General features: G+C 45.9%; 1 long non-coding RNA gene across 1 annotated transcript in view; it reads left to right on the forward strand.

The window, feature by feature from the left end:
• The window catches only part of LOC146036505 (uncharacterized), a 40757-nt gene extending 31466 nt beyond the window's left edge, over positions 1-9291 (forward strand). The window contains exon 4 of the long non-coding RNA XR_014460825.1: positions 9107-9291. This is a non-coding gene — a long non-coding RNA (uncharacterized LOC146036505). The remainder of the gene's footprint in view (positions 1-9106) is intronic.
• Positions 9292-16806: the final 7515 nt, after the last annotated feature.

The raw sequence follows: 16806 nt of genomic DNA on the forward strand, positions 1-16806 counted from the left end.
CAGGCCCCAGAGGCAGGCGAAGTGACCAGCGGGAGGCAGCGGAGTCGGGGCAGCCGTCCGCGGCTGCTCGCGGATTGCGGCCTACCCGAGAACCGGGAGCCGCGGCCTAAATTTCAACAGGAGGCCGCGCCGCGAGCTCCGCAGCGAGCGCGCACCGCAAAAGAGGGGGTGAGTAACCCAGGAAGCCGGCCTACACGCTAGCCCTTACCTGGGGGTTGGCCAGCACTCTACAGGGGGTCTATTCCCTCCTGAGCCCGGACAGCACACCACCATAGGCTCCCACACTCAGCTCCAGAGGCGGCGGCCATCTTGAGTGTGGCAGAGCACAGCACTGCCTCTGCAGCATCCTCTCCCCCCTTATAAGCAGCTGGACCCCACAGCAACTCCCATCATCCACTCAGGCCCATACCAGGGGCCCTACTAATACCCCACAGAAGGCCTGCAATCTCCACACATCTGTCGCTTCCTGACCAGAGCCTACGTGGTTAACATCTATATTCACATTGGTGACAGTAAGGGCTCCACAGCTCCATCTGGTGGCTCTAAACTATATCACTAGACCACATATATGCTATACCTGCTTAAAATACGATATGACCTAGACTGTCTTCATCTGGCTATGTAACGACTCACCTCAGGTCACCGGTGCTCCACACCTACCTACCAATCTAATGTGACACCTCAGGCCTATTTCACACTGGCATTATATCACATACTTCTATTTTACTGTAAACGACAATAGGGAGTCCACCCCCTCCTCTCCAGGTGGGATGCCTGCTAAACGCAACAAAGGCGCCTCCCAAGTACCTCCGGTGAGCTTCTTCAAACAGTCATCTCCATCTCCTGGTGCATCGGACAAATCCCATCCTAACAAAACACAAAACCCTCCGCCCATTAACAGCAATCGCCCGGGCCCTCCACCCACAACCCCATCAACGATGTCTGAGATGGCGGACGACGCCCCACTGACGGTTGGCACAATGAAACAGCTACTTGCCTCCTTCAAGACGGATGTCTCACAAGAATTCAAGTTGGCCCTGCAAAGCTGCCAACACTCCGTTGATGCCCTGGGCCAGCGCACCGACCATATAGAGAACAAATTGGAGGAGGTGGTGAAATCCCATAATGAGCTCATCTCACTCCATGAAGATCTCCAGGTAGAAGTTACGATGCTTCGCAGCAAGGTCGGAGATCTGGAGGACCGATCCCGTCGGAATAACTTAAAAATAAGAGGAATTCCAGAATCAGTACCTAATTCTGAACTTATACAATTTGCCACAGATATCTTCTCAAAATTGCTTCCCACAGTTCAAATTACGGACTTCCTACTTGATCGTATCCATCGCCTCCCCAAGGCGAAAACAGCACCTAAGGAGGCACCAAGAGACACTCTTATGCGTTTGCACTACTACCACATCAAGGACCGGATCCTCCAAGCGGCCAGATCGACAGGCGAGAGCGAATCTATCCTGGGTGACCTACAGATCTTCGGGGACCTCTCTGCTGCCACACTGGCCCTCAGGCGATCTTTCACCTCGATCACCAAAGCCCTCCGGGAGGCAGATATACCTTATCGCTGGGGCTTCCCTACCCGTTTGATTATCAGACGAGATGGCCGCATCATAACTATCTCCTCCCCTACTGAGGGCACCCAACTGTTGTCCTCCTGGAATTTGAAGGCGACACCGAGCGGAGGACTGCCTATGCCAAAATTGACACAAGACTGGTCAATGGCGGCCGATGCGACTTGAGAAATGATATCCTTTGGACAGTATGTTTGATTTAGGGGAAGCCCTCTGAGCCCTATATACAGTTTTACCTTAAGTTAGAATCTTTCATAGGTAGGACTCAGGAGGTGCAATTCCCCCACCCGCTTTCTCTCCTCTAGGAGGCCTACAGCTCCCAGTTAGAAACAGTATATATAGAGTATATGTTACTATTTCTGGTATGTTTTACACAATATGTTGCCAGTCTGTTAAATGTTAAGATACAAGCCCACCTAAATAAATTTTTTTTATAATCGATGTTTTGGTTATTAGGTCTGGATGGGCTCCAGCTCTCTACACCCTACGGTCCTAACGCCCTTCACAAATTTGAGTGGAGGAGGTGGGACTTTGGGGTCATAGATGTTTGAGGTTCACTATGTTCCCTGAATATTAAGTTGAGCATTGGTGGCACCCTTGGCCGCCACTACCCCCAATGTGCTACCATCTATGGTGGCCCACAGACGCTCCTATATGGTGCGCAATTTCAATTTCTGTTTGCTTTTTCTTTTACCTAACTACCCTATCTCCCCTCCCACTCCCCACCCCACATCCCCACCCCCTCCTCGAGATTAAAATAGAGAGAAACATCAAGTTAAATGTTGGTATTCATGTGAATGCAGGGGTGTCCATCTGCAAGGTTGCTATGTCATATTGCCACAGGCCGGCCCTGAGACGCAACTTTCTCATACTCGACAATGGTTAGGGTACTTTCCCTAAATGTTAAAGGCTTAAACTCACCAAACAAACGCCGACTAGCCCTCGCCCACTTTGCCAAGCTGAAGGCACATATTGTTGCCCTACAGGAAACCCACTTCATTTCCTCCTCCCCCCCAAAACTCTCTAATCATAAATTCCCCACATGTTATATGTCCAATGGACCAACTAAAAAAGCTGGGGTAGCGATTTTACTGGCAAGTTCCTGTGACCTCACTGTAACTAAGCAGCTCTCAGATCAGGACGGCAGGTACTTAATTTTGGTGGGCAAACTGCAGGATAGACCTGTCACTATAGCCACTGTTTATGCCCCTAACACCAAACAAGTTCCCTTTTTCCGCAAGTTCTGTAATGTTCTACAAGCTTGCTTATCCGGCCAACTGCTCCTATTAGGAGATTTTAATATGGTGGTTGATCCGAGTATTGATAAATCCTCTAAGCTCCGCCCTTCGAAAACCCGAAGTAGATGTGATAACTCTGCGGCTTTTCGCCGCATTATCCATGAATACGATTTATATGACATCTGGAGAGCCAAAAATCCTAAAGATAGAGACTTCACATTCTACTCTCCGGTCCATGGGTCGTTTTCCAGAATCGACATGGCATTCTCGGATAAGTGGACATTGCAACAGATGAGTAAGGCTTCTATCCTGCCAATAGCATGGTCCGATCACTCTGCGCTGCTTCTGATCTGGGACCCCCAATCCATTAGAACCCCACCCAACCCCTGGCGTTTAGGGGAACACCTCCTAACACATCCTGAAACTAGAGAGATAATCGCCCAATCTATCACCACGTATCTAGACACTAATGACCCGATGGACACATCAGTATTTACACACTGGTGCGCGCTTAAAGCGGTAACTAGGGGCGCAGCCATCCAGGCGGCAGCGCAATTGCGTAAAAAGAGAGAGGCTCACCAAAAGGAAGTTGAATCTAGACTTGCAGACTTAGAAAATAGGCTTAAATCCACTCCGTCCAATAAAACGGTCTACAGAGATCTCCTCAAAGCCAGGGAAGAATGGAACATTATTGCTCTGACAGAAGTTCATAGGAATATATTCCGTTTAAAGCAGAGGTACTATACCCAAGGAGATAGAGCAGGTAGAGTATTGGCAAGGCAACTGAGGGCAAAAACAGCTAAAGAGAGAGTGAAGGGGATAACCAACTCTAGAGGGGTAAAGGTCACTGACCCTTCAGATATAGCGGCTGCCTTTGCCAACTACTACTCCGATCTATATAATCTAAAAGAGGACGTTAATACGCCACAACCAACCGCCTCAGATATAGACTCTTTTTTAAGTAAGCTATCCCTACCTAACTTAAAGATGCCCGACCTCCAAGCCCTGGATCTTCCATGGACAGAGAAAGAACTCATACAGGTTATTAAAAGCTTACCACAAGGTAAAGCTCCAGGCCCAGATGGATTTATTAACAAGTTTTACTCCTGCTTCCAAGAGGTTTTGTCGCCGACCCTACTCTCGGTGTTTAATGAGGCTTCTGTTGCGGGCTCATTCCCCTCTGAAATGCTGGAAGCCAGAATAGTAGCGTTTCCCAAACAGGGGAAAAATCCAACACTAGTGTCTAATTACCGTCCAATAGCCCTTTTAAACGCAGATGTGAAGATCTACGCTAAGTTGATCGCTAATAGACTCAGCCCCCTACTCCCCTCATTAGTCTCATCAGATCAAGTAGGCTTTGTTCAAGGCCGTCAGGCCCCGGACAACACCAGGAGACTTATCAATTTGTTGGATGCCTCCTCTGCTTCCCCGGAGGCGCTCTTGTTGCTTTCGCTGGATGCAGAGAAGGCCTTTGATAGGCTACACTGGGGCTACCTCCATGCAGTTTTGAGGAAATTGGGCATAGAGGGAAGAGCACGCTCCTCCATCTCAGCACTGTATTCCAACCCCTCCGCCAGAGTATACGTGAATGGCATCCTCTCTGCTCCATTTAAAATTACCAACGGTACACGTCAGGGATGCCCATTGTCCCCGTTGGTTTTCGCCTTGGCAATAGAACCCCTCGCGGAAGCTATTCGAACTAATACGCTGATTCAGGGCCCCATAGTTTTTGGTAACGAATACAAAATTAGCTTATTTGCAGATGATGTTTTGCTCACATTAGCCAATCCGGATGTCTCCCTACGCCACTTACATATGACTCTGGAGCAGTACTCCGCTGTCTCATACTACAAACTAAACACCTCCAAGACAGAAGCCCTCCCAATTAACTTTACCTCTGCCCTTCTCCAATCAGTGAAGACCCAATATAGCTACGCTTGGCAGGATAGAAGCCTGCAATATCTCGGAATTCACCTTACCCCCAAAGTTTCAGACCTAATATCCGCCAACTACCTCCCCCTTCTTCGCAAAATTTCCATGCTATTATCAGATTGGATGATGCACCATGTCTCATGGGTGGGTCGCATAGCGGCTCTGAAAATGATGGTCCTTCCCAAAATGATGTATTTGTTTCGAACAATCCCTATTCTGCTCCCTAAGGCCTTGATCACTAAGTTCAACTCAGCCCTCATAAAATATGTCTGGAAAGGGAAAAAACCTAGACTGGCTCGCTCTACTATGTCACTCCCTAAAACAGAGGGCGGTCTATCACTCCCAGACTTGCGCCTATACCAACTAGCATGCATCCTTTCCCCCATTAGCGCTTGGTTTGTGGATAGCAACCCCAAAACATGGGTTAGACTAGAAATAGGACTAACTGCACCCCTCCCTCTGACCGATGTCCTTTGGCTCCCAGAAGGTGAAGGCCAATGTCAACTGTCACGCTCAGTAGTGGTCCACTCCGCAAGGAAAGCCTGGCTGGAATTGATATCCAAAATAGATAATGCTCACCTTCCATCCCCTGATCTATCATTAACAGGTTTAGCGTCTCTGATCCCAGATTTGAATCTAGAGTCCTGGATAGCTGGTGGCATGGTCTCACTTAACGAAGCAACCATGGATGGCAATCTCCTAACGTTTAGCCAACTTCAATCCCAATTTACCATACCTCATAGAGATTTCTATAAATTTCTACAAGTTCGCCATTGGCTACATAGCGTGACACGAACCCCCCATAAAATATACGTAATCCCAACATATATCAGAGAACTACTCTATAGAAATGACAGTAAGGGTGGAATAAGTAAGTGGTACTCGTATATCATAGCCCTACACTCACCTCAGAAATTGAAGGTCTTAGTGAAGTGGGAATCTGATCTTACCTGCTCAATATCAGATGAAGAATGGCAGGGAGTGTTCTATAATTGTTTCCATATGTCAAAATGTATATCTCATATTGAACAGTACTATAAACTGCTCCATCGGCTGTATCTCACCCCTGCCAGGCTTCATTCAATTTGGCCATCCCACTCCAATATGTGCTGGCGTAACTGTGGGGACGTTGGCTCTCTCATCCATATCTTCTGGTCCTGCCCTACCCTTGCCCATCTCTGGACAGCAGTTTTCACCCTCATATCTGACATCCTAGGCTACTATGTACACCCACTACCGAAACTGGCACTTCTACATATTTATTTTGGGGCTCTCCCCCCATCTGATAGGTATGTGTTGGGGCACATATTATTAGCGACCAGGTCTCTGATCGCTCAACACTGGCGTACCCCCCAAGTCCCCACGTTATTAGCAGTCGAACACGCGGTCCAATCCCACTACGAATATGAAACGGCAGGACTACTCTTCACTGGAAGCCCTCCCAACCAGGCCCTACACTGGTCCGCTTGGCGCACCTATAGATCCCTTCACCCATTATAATAAACCCGTGACCAAACAGCCATCCTAAAAATTTCCCAAGAGGCTTGTGCCTAGCTGACATGACCTCACTAACTGTACGCGAATATTACAACAACCTAACTATTACGGTACCCAGTCCCCTGGTGCAATTGACTCTATAGACACTCCTTGAAGTTATGCCTTGATGTTTTATATAATGTCTCCTCTATGTCTTGTGACAATGCTATGTAAATGACCATATGTTTGTATCTCTATTCCCCACCACCCCACCCTTCCCTTTCTACCATTCTGTACCCCTCTCCCTTTAACTGTTCTGCAAAAAAACCTAATAAAAATCTAATTTTGAAAAAAAAAAGATTGCTAGAGGAGGCCGCCGCCTACTCTAGCATCCTCAAAAACTGTCTGCATTATGGGGGCAGTCATTCTCTGAGTGTCACTTTTTATTAGCTGCAGGAGCCGAGAGAGCCGGGACCCGACAGAAGCACCGGCGGCAGGAGGTACCGGCTGCATGGGGAGGGGGAAGGGGGGTTTGTTAACCCTAGGGGTTGGAGGGGGTTTGTTAACCCTAAAGGGGGTGGGGGCGCTTCCCGAATTTGCGGCAGGGGGGTGCAAATGTAATAGTTCTGTCACTGTTTATAATATATAATAATGCTGCTGCCATACAAATGCACTTTCCTCTTCAGCAGCTACAACTGTTATTTCATTATCTTATTTATGTTCTAACTGCCCTAAAGACCAAATGACATGAAAGCTTGCACATCCCCTGCTGCCACATGCTCCTTTGTAGTGCCACCACCAGACCTGACCGATAAAGGAAATTTCAGGGGGAAGTCCGCTTTTATCCCTCTGATTTTTCAAATATCACCAGCCTAGAATGAGGCGCTCGTGCTGGTTTTACTAGATCAGGGTTCCTATGCTTTTATTTTTTGTTTTACTTCAACATAAAAACATAGGGTGCCAGATGAGATTGCAACATCAGGATGGCGACTTGCATCCAATCAAGTTTGATCCTGGCAAGAATCAGGCAACTTTGGGGGTTATTCAGATGTGAGCGCTGCTCTGCTAAGTTGCAGAACCCTGAGATTATTTATACTCTGCCCAGCCGGTGTGAAATCTCGCCCCGTGCAAGCCTGTGAATTTCTTCGCACGGTTTGTGAAAATTAGCTGGATCTGCGGCTAACTGCAAATCCATTCGCTGACCACTTTTCATGATTTTTCCAGCGTTGCCCAGGACTTACTCGGCGGCTGCAATTGAAGCGGTCGGATCAGGGCCAGGGCTGACGTCACACACCCTCCCCTCAAACGTATGGGCAAGCCTGTGTTTTCCCTGACACTCCCAGAAAATGGCCGGATGACCCACAAATTTCGACTTTCTGTCAGTCAGCTTGCGTATGGCCAGCGGTAAAAAATTAGCAGGATTTAATTGCAGGATGGCCCCCACATATGCTATAACTTTGCTAAATCATCGGCTATTACATTCCACCCAGTCCCTCAAAAAAAAAAGGGTACTTGTTTCCTAGCACGGCCACAATCTTGGGCCCGCGATGGACCCAATTTCCTTTGAAATCAGGTCCATTTTGCCGGCAAAGGGAAAATCGCGGGCATCGCGTCGGTCGCGACCATTAACATTGTCCCCGACGCGACCGACGCGATGGACGCGATTTCCCCATAGGCTTCAATGTTAAAATATTTTTTAACATTGAAATCGGGAGCATCGCGTCGGTCTTGTGCCATTATAATGGCACAAGATGAGATGGACTTGATTAAGTCCATCTCACATAGTAAAAAATGTGAAATGGGCCAATATGACCCATTTCACATTATATATGGCCCCGTCGTCACCCCACTATTGACATGAACCCGAAGCGTGGCGAGCGCAGCGAGCCCGCGTGGGGCGGCGGTGCGCGTCCTCCGACCTTTTCATTCCCCTACTATCCACGTCGGCGTGGAGTTGAGAATATAAAGTGTGGTGAGCGCAGCGAGCCACCGAGCCCGAAGCGTGGCGAGGGGACGCGTATACCTGTGAAGTTATACGCGTCCCCTCGCGGGGCTCGCTACGCTCGCCACGCTTCGGGCTCGGTGGCTCGCTGCGCTCGCCACACTTTATATTCTCAACTCCACGCCGACGTGGATAGTAGGGGAATGAAAAGGTCGGAGGACGCGCACCGCCGCCCCTCGCGGGCTCGCTGCGCTCGCCACGCTTCGGGTTGGCGTCAATCGTGGGGTGGGGTTTACGGTGTAAAATTGGGGGTCTAGGGAATATTTTACATTGAATCCAATGTAAAATCGGGTCCCAGGGACCCTATTCACATTTGATTCAATTAAAAAATCGGGTCGGTCGCGCCGGTCGCATCGCATGCGACCAAATCGCATGCGATGCGACCGACGCGATTTTTCCGACACGACCACCCCGATGGTAATCGGGGTGGCCGTGCTAGGAAACAAGTACCAAAAAAAGTGCTGTTGCTAGTTTCAGAAAAAGTAATTATAGGCCATTTACCTGCGCTTACTCCAAAGCCGAATCATAAACCCACTCCTTTAAGTGCAGCGATTAAGCATTGAGAAACCAAACAAAAACATCTGGGTGAGTGAATGAGTTAAGTAATCATATATGTTATGAGCAAACAGTTGTCAAACATTGAATTATTCTAGAACAAAGCCTTAATTCAATAAAATACTTCTCAATACGATTGCAATTAAATTCTAATAATGAATATTTGGCCACCGGGTGGCACTATTATATTGTCGATGATATTTTGCTCTGCCTGATGGAAGCAAATAATATTTATAAATGGCAGCGATAACCGACTTATTAATTCAGTGTGTTAAATATTCTTAATAAATGGACACTTTGATTTATCCTATGTTTTACAGCTCCTTAGTACAGTGATGTTGCTGGATGTTAAAGGACTCGTCCGGCCTGGATCCACTGCAAAAATATATTAGTGGCTGCTGCATTTATATGAAAATGATAAATGTCCCCCTGCATAATATATTATGTGTAGATCGGACACATATGTACCATAGATAAGAGTATAGATAACAGGGCCTCAATTACTGTAAGAGAAGGAATAAATTGCATTTGCTGGGAAAAATGGATTTATCAAATCTAACCCATTACCATACCCTACTATTATCTTGAACTTCCATGTGTTTTGTAATTATCTGTTGACCTTCGCTCCATATTCTAATCATAGGTAACACTGTCGTTTCCATATAGGGATTTTCCCAAGTTTATTTAGCAAAATAATTTAAAAGACGACATTGTGCAAAAAAAGAAAAGAAAAATAGAACGTAACATATTATTATATATATCGTTTTTGCACTGACTTTTATTTCCAAAGGGGAAAGAAATAATTTAATGGGACGGCGGGCAGCGCTTATACGCTTATATACTGAATCAGGCCCCATGTGACTGACAGGTGGGGCAGATGTAACATATGCAGAGAGAGTACTGATTGAGTCGGATGGCTCCGAATGCGGACAGACGGCCGATGGTTGGTGTGCGGAGACGTATCTGCGCATGTGCGAACGTCGTGCACGTCCGAATACGGTGTGAATTCTGTACAGAAAACGATCGGTTGGAACAAACCGAACAGGGGGCGGAGAGGGGCGTGAAGGGCTGTTTGGGTTCATTACCATATGCATACGCCCCACGTTTCATGGGCGTTCCCATGAAAATGCTGTCTGTACGTATGGTAATCTGGCTGTGACGCACGTGTGGGGGCGGACATATGACATAGCCAGATGCCAGCTGCCCACCCATATCCCTGCTTTTGCACAGAGAAATGCCTAATTGGTCTGGAGCACTCGGTGCTGCCTGACCGCTCGGTCCAGCATTCGATGGTCTGCGACCATCGGGGGATGGGGGAGGTTCCCACAGATGGAGGAGGTGTTCACATGAAACATCCACTCGCGGTCCGTACGCTCGGCGTCTTACCGCATTCGGACGGTGTGAGCGATTCGTACGGTAGGTGGGGCTAAGAACACTCGGTTCCTGTCCGAAAATATGCATCCAACCGAATCAACTAGAATAAGGGCCATTGTGTGATTTTGGCTAACAATATTGTATGATAAGTTACTCAAAATGTCACAGTGTTTCTCCTGCTTGCGATACTGATGCGCAGCCCCCTGATATCATTATCGGTATTGCACACAAGCCAATATTAACTGTGTCGCTTGTAATGTATTTGACCATAGTCCATATAGCACATAGTCAAAATTGCAAGTGCACATACCTCCTAACTGCCCCGTTTCCATGGGACTGTCCCGAATCCCACCCGGGGCCGGAAGTGTCCCGTGGTGGTGGTGGTGGTGGGGGGTGTGTGTGTGTGTGTGTGTCCCCTGACAGCATATTGTCATGGAGACCAAGGGGCTGAAAGCAGGGACAGCAGCTCACAGAGCACAGAAACAAAATAACATACCCAAATCTAACTCTCTCTGCAAATTTGACATTTGCCCCACCTGGTTTTGTCCATTTGACAAAAAAGGTGCTTTGTGATCAGGACTGAATAAGGCCCAATAACATGTACTAGGAGCCTGATTCTGATTTGGGAATAAAGTAAGGAAGAGCCAGCAACTGTGCACCTCGACAACACCATGCTGCACTGCAGTTGGGGCAGAAGTAACATGTGGACATCCGAGAGAGAGAGAAAGAGACAGAGAGATAGAGAGAGTAAGGGCCTTATTCTGGTTCACTCCTTCTGGCAAATTCCTTCTTAGATGGACAAAACCATGTGCGCTGCAGGTGGGGTAGATGTTACTTGTGCAGAGAGAATTAGATTTGGGTGGGATTTCACTTCAAAGCGCGATCTATATTGCAGTGTACAAATAAAGCAGTCAGTATTTTCCCTGCACAGAAACAACATAACTGACCCCAAATCTAATTCTCTCTGCACATAACATCTGCCCCCCTGCAGTGCAGCATGGTTTTGTCCATCTAAAAAGGAATTTGCCAGAAGGAGTGAACCAGAATAAGGCCCTTAGTTTTAGGTGTCTAAACTGAAATCTAAATTGCAGTGTAAAAGTGAGGCTCACCCAGGTACCACAGTTACTTCTCTAAGTATATAGGAAGGAAGAGAGGAGTCACATTGACCACTCCAGGAGCTCTTTTTAAGAGCAAGGATAATGAAATGATACAAACCTCCAGCTGATATAAAAGCTAGCTAGCCTTTAAACACACAGATAAAAGCAACACCAATTCCCTGCGCTTGGACTTGCTCTATATTTGGAATTGTTAAAAAATATTTAAAATTACCAATAGGACGGTCTACCAACCATTAGGTAAAAATACACACACATGCTCAATGTTACAGAGATTATTCTTTATTAAATCTTCATCAAATAAATACAAAAATAAGTATACATTTCGCTTAAAACAAACACTAAGGCCCTTATTCAGATCTGATCGCAGTACGAATTTGTTCTCAAAATGGGCAAAACCATGGTGCACTGCAGGTGGGGCAGATGTAACGTGTGCAGCGAGAGTTAGATTTGGGTGGGGTGTGTTGAAACCGAAATCTTAATTGCAGTGTAAAATAATGCAGCCAGTATTTACCCTGCACAGAAACAAAATAACTCACCCAAATCTAACTCTCTGTGTACATGTTACATCTGCCCCACCTGCAGTGCACATGGTTTTGCCCATTTTAAGAACAAATTTGTACTGAGCTCACATCTGAGTAAGGGCCTAAATGCCCTGATTATTTGGTAAAATAAGCAAGAATATAATAAAACCATTGATTAGTGATGAGTATTGTAAAAGCTCATTCATGTATGTTTGTGTCATCCACATCAAATTCCTTAGTAATTAGTATATATTATACTGTATTAATAGTTTAAACCCATCCCTGTAAGGGTTAACATGTCTCAGTCACAAAAGAGTGCCACAATTATTATCGTCATTAAGCCCCATCCACTCTAGACGACTAAGGGCACCGTCAATAGTTACCTGTATCTGCAGTGCCGCTGGTCAAGCAATATTAAGTGTACACACTGGACAATATCAGTAAATGATATTGTTCAGTGACATCACAGGGGCCCGCTGAACTTGCAGGGGGTCGTTAACGATATTGACGTTTTAAAAAAAAGATATTGCTCAGAAGGGCCCTTCTGAGCGATGTATTTTCATTTCTAGTCCATGTATGGGGCTTTAGTACATAAGCCGACAGTTCCTAGTGCTTTAGACCTCAATAGCATTTAATAATTACCACTTGTGTCAATTCCGATGACTGTATAAATCCAGAGTAACTTGTGATATCCTAACAGTGCACAACAATCTTCTAATGCGGTGATGGAAATCGGTCCAACAGATTTACACAGTATACGGATCCAGTGTTCGGCTCGGCGGGACCCTCCGGACTGCTACCACAGGAATTAGTATAGCTTGGTCTCATATGATGGGTTATCTAGTGGCGTCGTTCCTTGTATTGTAGAGTGGCACGGTTCCTTGCATGAGTCCTATCTTTATCATGTTAATGTAAAACATCCATTCACATGCCGTGCCATTGTGGGCTGGTGTACCACTATTCACAAGGCCGGGCTTTGATGGACTCGCTCGGCTGCGAATTCGTAGCCTTGTGTATCAACCAGGTTTCCCCCCTATATCGTTTGCTCAGGGAGTTCCAGCCAGTTCAAAGGAAATCGGTAATGATATCGGTCATGGACAGTATAGTCTATGCGTACCCAGCTCAAGAAGACCCTGAAATCCAACATTCATTTAGATTAAATGAAATGAATCATTTAGATTAAATAATAATCAATGGACCTTTAGTAAACTAACTAGTGTGTAAATCAAATCATTTTTTTTTCACTTAAATATGAAAGAGACAGTGGCGTAACAGTGGTGGCGGGGAGGCGCCAACTAAGTGTGGGCATCGGGGTCTGTGGGGCTATTGTTACGCTGCCGCTACCTGCAGGGTAACTATCCCGGTCGTCACTCTGTGGCCGCCGGTCGGGAGCCGCAGATCTACTAGCCTGGGGCTCCTCCTGGTACCTTATGACAAAATGTCCATCACAAAATGGACGCCCCCTTAGAGCAGACAGTTTTTTTTAAGATGCTAGAGGAGGCAGTGGCAGCCACACCACTGAATTGGCGCTACACCACTGGAAAGAGAGTCATACAAATGATGTATTAGGATGGAATTGCTGAGTTTACAGGGACCACAACAATATTAAAGTTATCTATAAATGCTCCACTGAAGATCCTTGCTTTATTTTCTCTTTACAATTGTGGACAATTTTAAACGTTACGCCATTAAACTTAAATATTTTTAGTCTATACGCAGAGGATAACTCCCCTGCATATAACACAAAGAGCGCCACACAATTGGAAATCAGATATCTCGTATTAAAAAATTATTTTATTAATGCATTAAATGTTGCATATCTTAAAAAAAAGATTATATAGCATAAAGAATTAGGGGCAGATTTATTAAGCTTGGAGAAGAGATAAACTGGAGATAAAGTGGAGAAAAGGTAAAAGGAGATAAAGCACCAGCCAATCAGCTCCCACCTGTCTTTTTCAAACACAGCTGATTGGCTGGTGCTTTATCTCCTTTTACCTTTTCTCCGCTTTATCTCCAGTTTATCTCTTCTCCAAGCTTAATAAATCTGCCCCTATATCACATATAAAAAAAAATATAATAACATTTGCAATTCTTCCTAAGGAAACATATAAATAGTCAGATTGTCACAAAAGACAAGCATTGAATCGATAATTTCTGATTATAGCCTTAGAACTACTGAGCCCAGCAATATAGTAATAATTTAGATGGGACGGTGTAACTCGCTTTCAGTGTTATCAGCTGTATCGATAGTACAATTAGTAACGGTACTCCTGAAAGGAGTTGGAAATAAATGTGGATTTGGTCATCGGACTGCTTAAGCCACCCCGCAAGGCGTTCGTCGCCTGTTGACGAACCGCCGCAGTGGTAGTGAGCATGAGGCGAGCTGTCCGTCTCCGGTGGATAGCACTGATATGCCGTCCTCAGACGTTGGGGTGAAGTTGCCGCAATATCTGCAATGATGATCGGCGGTATTGTGTTCACCCTGGCAAGCCGATTGGTGTTAGGGCCGCACTGATGCAGGGAACAGATGGAAATAAGTGCTCCAAAGGCTCTGGATAGTTTAGATGGTATTGCTGACCAATTGGAGTCCAGCCAGTATAAAAGTAGCAGGCGTGTTGGCTTAGTTTCCTTAAGCAGGTAAAGAAAAGCAAGGACCACAACCCTCAACGCGTTTCTCTGCTCTAGCGGTTTCATCAGGAGGTTTCACAGTTTCCAGTGCACCATACCCCCTCACATCGCTCGGCACACTATTTTATTCTTCTACCACGCCCTAGTGGATGGTAGGACACAAAATACCTCCTGACGGCACATGTCGGCTCAAAAAACAGTAAAAAACCCCACGTTGACCTTTGGACTGTCGACCTAGACACTGTCGACCTAACACTTGTGTCAACCTAATGACCTGTCGACCTAAACCCATGTTGACCTAGACCCATGTCAACCTTGATCCATGTCAACCTAGAATCATTTCAACCTATCTCCATGTCAACCTAAAGGTGTCAACCCAATGCTCGTCTACCAATTTGTTGTAGACCCAATGACCGTATCCCTACTCAACCACCAGCATCCTGAAACTGATGACATACACGGGCATGTCGATCTGATGCCTTTCGACGGTTTGAACCATGTCTACGTTCTTATGTCAACTTTCTGCTACTGGTTACTGTCGAACATTCAATTGGATACCCTCTTATCTGTGTAAGATTGTTTGTAAACTACTCATCTGCTCCTGGGCTCACAGCACAAGGCTGGCACTACCACAGCACAAGGCTGGCACTACCACAGCACAAGGCTGGCACTACCACAGCACAAGACTGGCACTACCACTGCAGAGGATTCATTACAGGAACCTATAAGATAAATATCAGGAACACAGAGGGGGTTATTTTGGTTCACTCTTTCTGACAAAATCCTTCTTAAATGAACAAAACCATGTGCACTGCAGGTGGGGCAGATGTTACTTGTGCAGAGAGAATTAGATTTGGGTGGGTTTTTTCTTAAAAGTGAGATCTATATTGCAGTGTAAAAATAAAGCAGTCTGTATTTTCCCTGCACAGAAACAAAATAACTCACCCAAATCTAATTCTCTCTGCACATTTTACATCTGCCCCCCTGCATTGCACATGGTTTTGTCCATCTAAGAAGGATTTTGTCAGAAAGAGTGAACTAGAATAACCCCCAGTGACTGGGACACTTACAGGAGACATCTCATCGCCCTTCAGCAGGAATATACTTCCGTTTATGATGTCCTATGCTACAGTATGTGTTCTCCTGATATAACACTGTGGGCTATACGTAGCTCCTATGCATGGGCTGCTGCTGCTCCTCTCCCTTCCCTTTCACAGGAAAGGGAAGAGTTGTAGCCCGTTAAACCTTTGTGCAAGAGCTGCTGGTGCATTTGCTCAGTCCTCCCCAGTACCAGATACTACCAGTACAGCATTGCATGGAGGAATAGGCCAGGCAACGAAGGACACACAAACTGGAGTAAGTTACCGAGAGACTAGTAGAGATGGGATTGGAACAAGGGCATTGAAGGTTATTCAGATGACCTGATCGCAGTTGTGCGAATTCACAAGCCGATGGATTTATCGAACAACTGTTCATGAGTACGGATTATATTGTGCAGGCATAAACCAACAACAAATCAGTGATTACTTTTTTTTCCAGTCCCCTCACAACTTGAAGCCAGCATTTGGGGTTGGTAACCTGTCATTTTCCGAAGTGTAAGAAAAAAACATAAGCAAGCACGGTTGTTTCCGTTAAGGATCGGTGACGTCAGCTCTGGCCTCTACTGCAGAGATGTGGAAGGGTCAGAGTTACAAATATTTGTACACACTGGAAAATCATCAGAATAGAATCAGAATATAAATCATTGCCGCTAAAGAGGTAGATGCAGAAGGGATTAAATAAACACCGGAACCGGAATAGATCCCAGAACGCTGGACCGGATAGGCACCATTCTGTACATTCTGCCTTTCCAGAGCTTGTAGTGTGTGCCACCATCCGGTGGTGTCCCATTCGCAGTAGCAGCTCCCCGGGGCAGTGCCATCTTCCCCATTTGGGTTTGCCCCTAGAATACTTGGGCCCCTGGGTAACTGCCCATTAAGCCCAATTGGAAGGACGGCACTGAGCATTTACATTCCTTTTTATACTGTATAAGGAAATAATGTGGAGGCATTCATAAGAAGAAGCCCAGTGAATCTATTCCGCAGCAGAAGCTAACAGTGGCAACAGCCTTTGATAGATACAGAGGGCGGTATTCAATGAGCCTGATTCGCCATGTTTTTATGGCGAATTTGTGCTGTTTGGCGAATTTTGGACTAAAACGGTGAATCACCCTATTCAATGACCACATGGCGAATACATTTGAAGGTTTTTTTCGCCATGATTCACCGAGTAGCAATCGCTATCTTTTGATGGAGAAGTGGAATGTGAACTTTTAAAATAAAGTGTTTTGTTTTTTACATTTGGTGTAAAAAAATCAGGAATTTTATTCTGAGGAGGGGC

The sequence above is a fragment of the Crinia signifera genome, chromosome 9 (assembly GCF_055691185.1).
Source record: "Crinia signifera chromosome 9, ASM5569118v1, whole genome shotgun sequence".
Classification (NCBI taxonomy): Eukaryota; Metazoa; Chordata; class Amphibia; order Anura; family Myobatrachidae; genus Crinia; species Crinia signifera.